Here is a 12,972-nt window from a genome sequence, read left to right on the forward strand (position 1 = left end):
TGAGAAATCACTGAAAAAACTGCTCAAACACCTCAAAGCTCTTAATGTTGGGAGGCAACACCAAACTGTTGAGCTGAGGGCTATCAGGCAGCTCGAAGCTTGCATTCTAGGGTGATTATCAGCCAGGGCACACTGCAGTCTGTGGGGCTGTCCTGCCATAGGGGCAGCCAGACAACTACAGCCTCAGACCCAAGGGAACCAACCTTGTTTCTAGGGAGCGTGCTGGGGGAACACAGCCAGCCCATCCCAATCCAACAGCGAAGTGTGGGCAGCACTCTGGAGGAACCAATATCATTCGTAACCCAGAGCTCTCTCACCTCCCTGAGTTGCCCCCAACACCTCATGGATCACAGCTTTGGGATGCAGTTAAACTGGGAAGTTCAGCAATCCTCAGGCTCAAGGATGATTATTTAGGTTTAGCTTCATCTCCTGCCGTTCCTTCCCCCTTGGCCACAGAATGGAGCAAAACATCCCCTCTCAGGACACTGAAGGCTGAGTAAACTTCTACTCTGAAAGCAAACATTTCCTCATACAGACTTATCACTCAGAGCCTCTGCTCTGGGAAACCATTAGGATACAAAGTACTTCTGAAATAATTCCCTTTTCTCAACTATTACAGAGGAACTGAATCTACTAGGATCTATCCAGAAGGATTAGGACTTTGTCTTAGGACTTTGAAAGCAGGAGTTTGTTTCATTTGCTACTAGTTTCTATCTTACGTGACAGTTGAATTATCCGTGTATCCTGAGTGCTACATTTTCATCCTGCAAGGAAAAAAAAAGAAAACAAAACACTTCTGTAGAGATCTGAGCTAGTGTCTCTTAAATACATCATTTAATGCAGGTAGGTTTAACTAAATGCATTTTTATTTTGCTTTAATTTATTCTCTGACTTCCACAATCAATCTTTCAAAAGTCAGAAAATGAAGATTCTTTAAATAATGTTCATCAATGATGTCCCAACACCATGTAAATAGGCGGCTAAATGCTCAAAATGTGCTCTGCTCATATTGAGACACATTATTTGTATTTACCACCCAAAAAGAAGACAACAGCCTAAAAATTCAAGCATAATTCATAACGTCAATAAACATGATGTTCCCACAGCTACAGTAGCAAAGTTAACATAGCAAAAGCCCGTCTATAAAGTGAAAATAAATGCCATGCAAAACATTTCACGCAGGCAGACATTCCAGATTAAATTTTTGAGGTGTGAACATATTGGACAAGCAGTGGGTCAGGCTGTGTTATCACATGAGCTTAGTTACTAATGAAATTAGACAGAAAAAAGAAATGCAAGTAGTAAATTCAGAAATATGACCATTGGGCTCTGATTATTTCTCTTTCCTATTGTTTCTTCAAATTCAAACATGAATCTCAAAGATGAAAATCTTTTTTGTGTCACAAATCACTTCTAGTCCTGAATGTAAGTACAGAAAGATCCGAGTAGGACACAGGATATTCCAGGGCAGACAAGGACAGTTTTAGCTGTCTCTGCCCTAATTTTGTTTTGAGGTACTCAGAGCATGACTGATCTATACTATAGAGAGGTACAAGGAAAAAGCTCAGAAGTAACTATAGTCTCAGAATCAGCTTAAAGATCTGATTTCACTTTGTGAAAACTACAGAAATCCTGGTACAATTTTACACGTGGAATTAATAATCAAAGTGAATAGTACAGTAAGATCGAGGTAATTCTCCTGCCCAGTTTAAAAGTGGTCCCTGCACCCAGACAGTATTTCTCAATCCACAGGAAATTGAATCTGAAATTACATATACCTAGGGTTTTCTTCTTGCCTTATTATGCTGTTTTCCAAGATGTAATTACATTATGGCATCAAAAGCAGTTCTGTTTTGCACAGGTATTACCATTTTTATTAATCAAAGTAACAGTGGGTATATATCATTTACAATTAGTCCCTCTAAGTGTTTAACTAAATACCTCAGAAATTTTGGAAATTAAACCAGTAACAAAGAACTATCACTTACTGACATGTTTTAATAAGTTTACAGTCCTCTGTGTTTTATCTTCTGAAATTATTTCATTCTAGTCACTTCAGCTGGTGTGAAACTCTTGACTAAGATGCATAGCCCTATTGTCACTCTGAGCAGTGGCTCTTCACCTCATGATTAATGTCAGCTGCATTCACTGACTAATTTAAAAAATGCAGAAACTTTGCAAGCAAATTAATGCCCTTCAGAAATCTCAGCAAAATCGCATGGGTACAAATTTTGCAGGAATAAAATTATACTGTAAGTAAAGTGGCATCAAAGTTAGAACAAGTTTAGCAAATGTCTTCAAAATCAGGCTCCATTTCAGCAGTGTTAATTTCCTACAGATTGCGCTCTTAAAAATGTGTCTTCCAACAAACACCTGACATTTATTTTCTCTGCTGGTATTAAAATCACTATTATTCCACCATAATTGTTTTTCAAACATTTCCTAAAATACTGGTTGCAAGCAACTCCCATAACCAGGCCACATGTATTCCCCTCCCATGTGACAGACAGATTTGGATGTACAGGCACATACAACCAGCAAACTGTAAAATTAGCAACAAAATAAAGAAACCCCATGAGACAAATTCTTACTAGAGTTAAGCACTTCACAATAAGACTTCCTAAATTGTTTCTACTGTTACACTACTTCTGGATTGATTATTTCATGAAGTCCCAAATGAGAGAAAAAAGATACTCAAATTAAATGTGTGCCAGGGTCACAATCTCAGCTATATTTGTTATAATCCAGTAAGGTTTCATAATCCTCACTACGAACAGGAGAGGATTTTTCAAAGTTCTAAGTGCACTTAAGCATCTTTTACTTATGCACATGCAGCCTGCTCAGAAATCACTTCAGCAACTTTTGTGCCTCTATTTTTTAATATCTCTATTTATGATCATAAATGCCATCAGCAAAACTGGGAATTGAAATTACATAGTGAGGGGAAAATAGTCCCTGTTCTATATTTGAAAGATTAAAATTGAATTGCAAAAAAAGTGCCTTAATATTCATAGATGTTTATGTTACTGCAAGAAAAACACCCAGTTCATAAAATCTATCCCAAGAGCCATATGCAATTTGTATCGATTTTACTTTCATACAGTTGCTACCTCTTTATGATGATTTATAAGTAGATGAGTTAAGTATTTAGAGAGATATATATATATATCTGTAAACATCTATCCAGGCTATTGGCTGTAAGGAGGACCACAAAGCTGCATTTTATGTTTTAAAGTAATAAAAGACCCAGGAAATATAATCTTTTCAGTTATTCCTTAGTCACCACACTTTCACATATTATTAGAGCTCTCGTAGAAAGGGTGCTGTATGCATCCTGATAGAAATACACTTTAAAACAAGCCAAGGTAGCAATGCAGCTCACACATACACACTCATGTATTTATAATGTGCTCTAAGAAGCTTTCAGACTGTATAAACCCCAAATGTTCCAACACCAATAAAGTTTTAAACGTCTGGTCACCAAGAGCTAGGCTGAGGTATTTGCATGCAAAATGTAAACCATTTTATCTGTCTGAGTAGATTCAAGTTCTTGAAAAACACCATTCCATACCCCACATTTTGAGAAGACAAAGACTAGGAAAAAATCTATCAAAACTTCCTTTTAGGATGTATTGATTATTTTAAATGGAAAATATTTCCTCAAATTCTCCAAGTCAAACATCTCCAAATCACAGATTCTCTTTGTTACCCTTTTAAAAAATACATGGGGTGTTCTTTTTTTTCCAGTTGTGGCTTTGACTGCCACGACTTTTCAAGTATCATGGAGAGTGCCCTAGCAATTACATCTGCCAATTCCCTCAGGACCCTGGGACACATTTGTTCATTTCCCATGGACATATGGAGGTTCAGGTTCCTCAGGTGGTCTCAAACCTAAATGGGAGAGACTCGGTTTGCCCAGTCCCTGCTTTGAGGCTCAGGAACCAGAGAGATGTGGGAAGAGTGATCATGAGTGAAAACTCCCCAGCCTTCTCTATGCTGGTTGCCACTAGATTTCCTGACTTAATTATTTGGGAGTGGGTGGGTGGGTATGTTTTCTTAATTCTTCCTTTTCTGATCAATGTTCTCATAGAAGCCGTTCTACGAGAACCTGAAGGTTCTCCGAATTCTGTGACTAATTCCAAACTCCAAATGTGCCTTACCTTTCCTGATCCCTTCCCTACACATGCTAACAACACCCCTATATCCTTCCCAGGACTGATTTCCTTATTATACTTCAGTTCCACCAGGAGGTCCTAACTCAGTCATATTATTCTACTGCCTTGCCTGCCTGATTTCTCACACATGGGAATCAAGAGTTCTTGTGCTTAAAGAAAAATGTGTTAAAAAACCATCAACTCTTTTCCATTCCTTTATCCCTCAGGGCAGTTTCCCAGGGGCGGCCCATCCTGGGTTTTGAGATTAAAAAAAAAACCACAAACCAAACCAGTCTGTGCAGTCAGGAACCCAGATGCAGCCAACCAGTGTCATCTTTAAGAGTTCTGCTAAGCCACAGCTAAAGCCCCATGCCATATTCCCTTCCATAAATTGAAGATGATTGGTGCATTTGCCCAGATCTAGAAACATTTATGCTCATGTTAAAGCACAGAGAGAGCCACTCTGAAAGGAAAATGTGACTGAATCCTTAGTCTAAGGCTTAACCAACACAGCCTCTGCGCATAACCTGGATTTACTGTGTTCCCTTTTCATGTACCTTTCATTCCACTGAGCTGCCTGAATTCTCACCTTGTGTAGTATTCCTTGGTTAGATCTTTCCTTCTGCTCCACAGATGGAGGAATTAGTCAGCTTTGGTTCAGTCTGGATGAAGTTCCAGAGTGCAAGAGACTCACAACTAAGCTGCTCTGTTTCCACAGAGCTGGGCACTTCCTGGTTAATGCAATCAACAGGATTACTTCTATTCCTTGCCTTTAAGCACAATGAAATTAAAAAGTTCAGCAATTGAACACTCTACTAGGAATCATTATTATTTATTATTGTAATCCTGTACCAATGGCTACCACTTAAATGACCTTGTAAATGACACATCCCTCAAATACAAAGATTAACCTGAAGGTTGATAAAAGCAGTCCTGAAAATGACAAACACATTACATTTACTGCTGAACCATCAAACTAAAATATACCTCAACAAAATGGCTTACCTTTGCTACCAAAGTAAAAATACATTTTTAAATATAATGGATAATTACACACCAATCATCCTTGGTACTAAGAAAGAAAAGAAAAAAATAAATTTTATCGTGGTGTTTTGTATCATGTGATAGAGGGTACAGTTTAATGCATACCAACCCAGCAGACAACTTTGCTACGTCTAAGTACAACATGGGACTCTAATCCTACAGAGATTTATGCATTGCCTAAATCTACTCAAAGTTTCATACCATTAATACCATTGAAACAGAGGTGTTCAGTACACAAAGCAGCAGGCTCAGACCAGAAGAACTACTTAGATTAAAAATGGTCTGACAAGAACATTATTTTTAATTGAGATTGAAATAATTGACTTAAGTGGAGGCTTTTTGTTTCCATTACTTGGCAAATCTGATTCTGCTTGATTAAAAAAAATAAAAACTGATTGAGAGGGAAGATTCACTCTGATCTTTCCCAGATTTCATAATAAATCACCATCCCTTGGCAATCATTTACTTGAGTCAACTTAGTATTCCCTAAGTCAGCTGAGCTTTCTTGCCTTTCATAACATAAAATTAAAACAGTAGAAATTATTGATTAATGACAAGAATATATATGGCCAGCTCCATCATTTAATACAGAAAAAAAAAAATCCATACCATTAAAAAAATTGATCTGGTTCAGTGTCCATAAATGTAAAACGTGTACGCTTTACTACTCTCTGAGGAATTTCTGATTAACCCTCTAGTTCATATTGTACTCAGCATTTTTGATTGAAGCTCTAGCACAATTTCTGTTGAACAGAAATGTCATTATTCGAGGAGACGAAAAGTCATAAAACATAATGCAATCCTGCACTGTCACCAGGCAATAACCAATAGTGTGAATTCAGGCAAATGACTTCTGCTTAAATATAATTTCCTTACAATGAAATGCATCACAAAAAAAAAGAAATTTGCTCATAAAACATCTGATAATTCAGGAATCAAAAGGACTGGCCATATTTGGCAGGTTATAGAGATAATGACACAAACCACTGCGGTTCAGTGGCTTTGCCCTAGAAAATGATAATATTGCTCTAATGCTCACAAGTCTGACATGAGAAGGGGCTGAATTACACTCTCTGCATGATGTACAGTGATATTTCACACAAGTGCAGAATTCATGAGGTGAAAAAAGCAGCACAAACAAGAGGCAACAAAATGTAAACACTGCTGTGCACAATCATTTCAATTAGCAGGTAAACTACAGGCAAGCTTTGCTCTTCAGTCTATAAATATGATTTTACCCTAAAACAAATTCAGAGGCAGATTTATTGATTAAGGAAAACAATCGATCCAGGGTTTGGTAATTCCACTCCACTATTACCAAGTTGAGTAAACCCTGGTAACAAACATTGCTATATGACCAACAGATCTCTGAAAAGAAAGGGCTTCTTGAGACTGTGTTATTATCTAGTTTACAGGTACAAATAATCACAGTTCTGTGATTCAGAAAATACAAATGGAAATGAAAACAATCCAAATAATTCTGGGATATTCACTGACTCACTGCTAAAAATCTTAAGTGTAATAAATATTAACATCCATGCAGTTATGTAAGCAATATACAGTATTACTTTCAAACTATATATTTCAAAATCATTACCCACATAAAGCCATGCCATAAAATTTGATTGAAAAGAGCCTTTATCCCATACAAAGTCCAGATGACTCTGGGAAACATCAATAAATATAACTCCTATTGTAGCATGGGAAGTCATTTCACGAACCCTCGCCTTGTTTGCTTGGAAAGTACTTGTGAGAACCAATAAAATCTTTTCTTGATTACAGTGGCAATCAATACTTTGTTTCGAACACAAGCAAATACTTTAAAACCCAAGATTTAAAATACATCTCCCTAGAGTATCTGGTTGACAAATACTATTTTTTTTCTCTGGCCCTTTTCTTAAGTGCTGTCCCAATAACAGCAAATCAATCACAGAAGCAGAGAATAGCCTGAGCTGGAAGGGACCCACACAGATCATTGAGTCCAGCTCCTGTCGTCTCTGCACGAGACAGTCCCCAAAATCTTGCCATGTGTCTGAGAAAGCCTGCTTCTTAGTACAGGATACCTGAAACTATTTCCAAGACCATTCCCAAATCAGATACTGCAGCTCTGATAAGGAGTCTAAAAATTTTCCTGACCCAGTATATTTGCCAATATCTCCACAAAAAATGTTTCGCTCCCTTACAGTTGCCTCCTCATTAAAGATCCCCTCATGGGAACTCAGACCAGTATCTTTATTCAAGCTGAGATCAGTTTTTGCATCCTCTTCAGACTGCCTTGAATTTCTGCCAACACAGCAATATTTAGCCAACTAATTTAATATTACTGATTAATGAAAAAAGCCCATAGCTCCCAACTCTTTTCATGTGTCTAGTGTTAACACTTGACAGGAACACCAGAAGCAGTACAGCTGGCATAAAAAGGTAATGTATACAAGCAGATATTTTCAGGTATTCTCATGAGTAATTGCTCTGTTGGATCAGCTATTTAAGTAGTTTTTTCTCTGAAAGTGACAGACTGTAACCACACCCAGTTCAGTTCTCCTCCAGTTTAAGAGAGATGTAAAACTGAAGGAGGTCCTGCTGATGCCATGGTAATAAAGGGACTAAAGCACAGAGGGAGAGGGAACAGACAAGCACAGCCTGGCAGAGAAAAGGCGAAAGAAGGCAACCTAACAGGAACCTACAATTACTTGTAAAGCAGTTGCAAGATGTCAAAGCCAAACTCTTCTCAGCCTCATTCACCCAATAAATCAAACCAGTTTGGTAGGTTGAGTCTGGATGCTGTGGAAAAGCTCTGCACCAGGTGGGTAACATGCCATAGATTTTATATTAACTCCATTTTCAGAGGTTTTCATGACTTTTCTAGACAAATCCATGACTGACCTGATTTACCACTGGCATTAGAGCTCCCGTCAACCAAAGATTACATTTAATCATCTCCTGAGGTTCCACTGAGTCAATTCTTTTATGCCTGTGTGATAATCTGTAGGAACGGGACTCATCCAGGCACTCCCCATCCCATCCTGAAACTGAGGCAGACTTGCTGTAGATGACTCTTTGAAAAAGGCTCAGCTTTTAAGGATAAGGAAGCCATTTGAATAGATACTTACTATATTGAGAACGAGAGGAATGTTTTAAACCGCTGCAAGTGAGTAGAGATTGAATTATACTCCCTGAACTTCAATAGGGAATGCAATCTAATCTCATTAAGTCAATAACATATTGTGCTAGTAAATCTAGTTTATTTTTTACTCTACTCTTACCATTCTCCATTGATTATTTTCATCATTGTATCCATATAAATGTGCTAGGTCACCCAGAAAGCCTGATTACTGTAGTTAAAATTATCTAAGAAAAAACTAAGTATTTATGATTTCAGAAAAAGAAAACCATCAATTTTCACTGAAACATTCAATAGTCTGTCCTGTAAACAGGTGTCAAGAAAATTACTGAAATATATCAGATGCGTTATTTTTTAACGCTGAGTGAAACATATCTGGAGGATTATTTTTATTTCCTTCAAGTTTGCAAGATAGTAGGAGAGCATTCTGAACTCATTGGTTTTTGTTTCAAAATAACTTTGGGATATCACTCCAGCAGTGATTCCTGCTGGAACATAGGCCCTCGTCATCTAAACAAGGTGCTGAGATCAGCACAGGAGGGAGGGCTCATGAAGATTCCTGCACTTCACTTGTTTCACTGAAGGTGCCTTCCCTGAAGATGGAAGGGAAACAAAAGAATTACAGAAAGTTGTGTGGTCTGAGAGGCGCTAAGATTCATTTCCTTCATCAAATTTAAGTACTGTATAAAAGCTCCTGGTGATCACTACAAAATCAGATTTTTATTCTAGTAAATCACTGCTTTTTGCAGCCAGCAAGACTTTACCACCATGTTTCTGTATCTCCATCTTGCTAAAGCCCTGGAAAATGGCAGGCAGCAGAGTCCTTACAGCCGTGAAGAAACCAACAAGTGCCAGCTCCTCACGAGTCAAAAGAATGGACTGATGGAACAGTGCCAGATTAGCTAAACACAGCCCAACCAACCCTATGTCTCTTTTCATCTCTTCTTCCTTTCTGTCCATGGGAGAGGATAATCTGAGGAATTCAAAAGCCTAATATACTCACTGGTGAACTCCAAGAAGAGCAGCACCTCACTCATTACAAATGGTCTCTGTGGCATTATAGGTACTGAAGCAGAATATGGATTTGTTTTTTTCTCCAGGACTGATAAGCAGCAAAACATTCCATTTATTCTCAAATTGGATTTAGTCAGATACCTGTTTTCTGGTCTTTTATACATCTATCTTTCATAGCTACCAAATTCTTACTGCACATTTGCCCACTAGTTTCGATTTATAAACAAAATAAAAATATTTCAGACTGAAATTATGATGATAGGAAAAAGTAATTTCAAACAACCCATGGCAAAATCTACCAAAATTAAGCCATATTTAAAATAGGTATATTTTTTAAATCAAATGACGTGTTCATACATTACCTGTTTAAAATAATTAGCAACTGAAACAATGACCATATGTGGTCATTAGGATAATGATATTAAATGGAAATGCAAATTTCCACACAAAGAAGCCCAAAGATCTGTGAGGTAGCAATGTAATTAGGACACATGGAACAAATGGAACGTCACCGTTAAGAATTTAAACTGCAAATATCTCAAATAAGAAAACAGCAATAATTCCAGCTTTGAAAGTTTTGGAACAGCATAAATCTATTAAGAAAAGTATTGTCAGAGGATTATAAACGTGATGTTTTAAAATCGGATTTTGGTGAAGTCTCTGTTCGTGCCTTTGCAATAAACAACAGAGCAGCCCCCTGCAGACGGCGCAGCCGATGCAACAGATGCAGCAGCAATTGTGAAACGGGGGCTCACAAAGAACAGGAAGCAGCGTGCTCCATCCTTCCCCCCCTTGGAGCATATTTACTAGTTCAGAGTCCCCCATCCCTGCCCCGTGACCCTGCTGCTGTAAACGGGCACTGCCAATGCGCTGACTTACGGCAGCAGTGGAATTTGACTCCATGCTTCATTAGCTGGCCGACAAAGCAATTCAGGACTGTTATTGAATCATATACCATTCTTACTATTCTCCCTTTCTCAGTTTTATTTCACTGGATATTTTTTTTTTCACCACCCTATTTCTCAGGAGAGAGAAAAATGCTTTGTATTCTATTTTTAAAGCTATCCCCAGCAGCAATACCAATACTAGTATTTTCACAGACTTTCTTCTCCCATCCACAAATTCTAATAACGTGCCATAGAAACCAGTTTAAATGTTACACCTAATTTAATATCTTAAATGAACAGTACTGCTAAGAACAGATAATTATTCCATTTCTGTCTATTTGATATTTCCAGTTCATTTTTCTGTGTAGGCTTTCCTTAATGCTAAACAGTACTTTCTAGTTTATTCAATAAACTATCCTACCAAACATAGTATTTCCCATCAGAATTGATCAGGAAGTGATCAGAGCTGGACAGCAGCACAGCACTGCCTTTCAGAGTTGTTGATTTACTTCCAATGAAGCCAATAGGAGCTTGCAATCAACAGAATATTCATATTGCCACATTGAACATAATTTGGTTTTTAACAGTTACTAAAATTATTCATTCTAGCATGCTTAGAATTAATTTCACTATTCTTAGAAGTTACAAAAGATGTTCCAAGGAATGAATGATGAGACTCGAAGGCAAGCATGTATATGCATCGTTTTGTGTATTTTCAAAATAACTGCCTGTAAGTTTCATCCCTCACCACCATGATTACTCTACCAGCATTACAACACAAATACCCACTGCTTCCATCCAACAGTTTCAATAAAAATCAAAAGAAAATCTTTATCATTTACACCCCCAAATGCCAAGAAAGTATTCTACATCATTACATTTTGACTGTCCAGAATCTTATCCAAGGAAAGGCATCTATGCTTCCTGAATTGATCCAGATGGGAAGGGAGAGTCAAGAAACAATAAAAACTTGCACCCCATCGCTAGGGCTATTTTTGTACGGAAATATTTCCATTTCCATGAAAGTTTTTGTAAATGTGTCAAAACAATTAATATATTCATTATAGAAAATATAATTTCCACTCTACAAATCAGGATCTGAAACAGATGCGCTTGTCTGAAACTTTTCACACATTTTGAACTAAAACTACAAGACATGGCCCATTTAAAATAAACACAGAACAGCAAAAAAGCCAAACAGGTTGTTGAATTTATGTTGTGCAGATAGAAGGGTGCCAAAAGACTTTTAAAGATGCTACAGAAGCAGGTGAATCCTTAATTACAATAATAATTACAATAATAACAATGATTACAGCTTTTTACAAAGCTGTGGGGGTTTTATCACAATTGATTCTCTTACAAGAGTTTCCAATAGAATTCAAATAGAGGAAACAAATGTGTATTTTTCTAAGGTTTCCCAAGTTTTGATTTAGCCCAGTGGACAAGGTTTGAGCCAACACCTTGTCATGGACACACGTGCATTAATAACTTGCCAGAGTTCCTTGTTTGGGTTGTGCCCCACAGACAAGGAACCCTGCTGACTCTCTGTCACTGAGCCAACCTGTACGTGTTCTTTAAAACATGAAATTTTCACGACAAATTGTGCATGTCTGATATGCCAAACAAAGGTTCCTGAAATAAATGAAGCAACAACTTGTGTCATGACAGTGGACACAGCAGCAGCTGTAACAATATGTTTCAAAAAAAATGCTTGCACTTGATTTTTTTAAACAAAGTCAACATCCTTAATTCTTAGGGTCTTCTCTTTAATTAGATGAGTAGTAATAGAATTTTAATCAATAGGATTTTATACAAAAGGAATTAAATAAAAAAGGCATTATATCCCTTTAAAAGTAAGCAATTCATTCATAATTCTAGCTTATGAAATAGCAATATAATTTAAATAATAAGTACAAATACACAGATGGTAAACAGCAGGAGCTCCTAAATAACGTAAACCAGAGCTTAAAATGCTTATGAAATCCCTTCTTTAATATATAGTTTCATCAAGAACAGTTCCCACAGGAGTAACTGGAACTTGCGTGTGCCTTCGCTCCTTTAACCTGCCCTATTTCCATGCACCAGCTGTCATCACTGGCAGAGACATTCAACAAGGTACCATGGCCAAACATCACGAGTTTCCTGGCACAGGTCTTTCATACGGAATCAAGCTGCTCAAAGTAGCATGACAGCATTTAAATTACAGCCCCCTCCCGAACTGTGAAGAAGCATGAGACACGTTTCTCTAATGCCAGTGATATTCTTAATAACGAGGCACCACAGCAGCAGCATCTCTCAGCAGGTCAGTCAGGTCTGTTTGTGCACAGCTGTGTCAGCACTGGATTATTCCAAGGAGTGAATCCAGTAGCATTACCCACAGCAGCAGAATTCTATGTACAGGCTACATCCAAGACATTATCAGAGCCAACTTTTCTGCTTCTCCCTCCTCCTTCCCTCTCATTAAGGCAGTAAATCCAACGTGAGTTATAAGCACCATCTCTTGCTCCTGAGCAATTAACTCGTGTCATCATTCTACAGTCACCAGTTCTAATTTATCCTTAATGAGAAGAATGTTAGAGCCCACATGCATCTCTGAGTAAATACAATGACTTGTAGCACACTCATAATTGTGATGCTTGTGTGAAAGTTAATATACATTAACTGAAATAGGCCCATGCAACAGAAAGAGAATTGTTACAATTGCATAAAGGCAGGTAATGGCTTCCCTCAAATGAACTCAGGAACTCCAATC

At 37.7% G+C, this 12,972-nt stretch overlaps 1 protein-coding gene across 18 annotated transcripts in view; it reads right to left on the reverse strand.

Annotated features, from left to right (window-relative positions):
• Positions 1–12,972, reverse strand: part of RBFOX1 (RNA binding fox-1 homolog 1) — a 1,110,759-nt gene that overhangs the window by 456,191 nt on the left and 641,596 nt on the right. The window lies entirely within an intron of this gene.

The sequence above is a fragment of the Corvus kubaryi genome, unplaced genomic scaffold (genome assembly GCF_017639235.1).
Source record: "Corvus kubaryi isolate FWS band 111438036 unplaced genomic scaffold, C.kubaryi_AGA036_p1.0 37387, whole genome shotgun sequence".
NCBI lineage: Eukaryota > Metazoa > Chordata > Aves > Passeriformes > Corvidae > Corvus > Corvus kubaryi.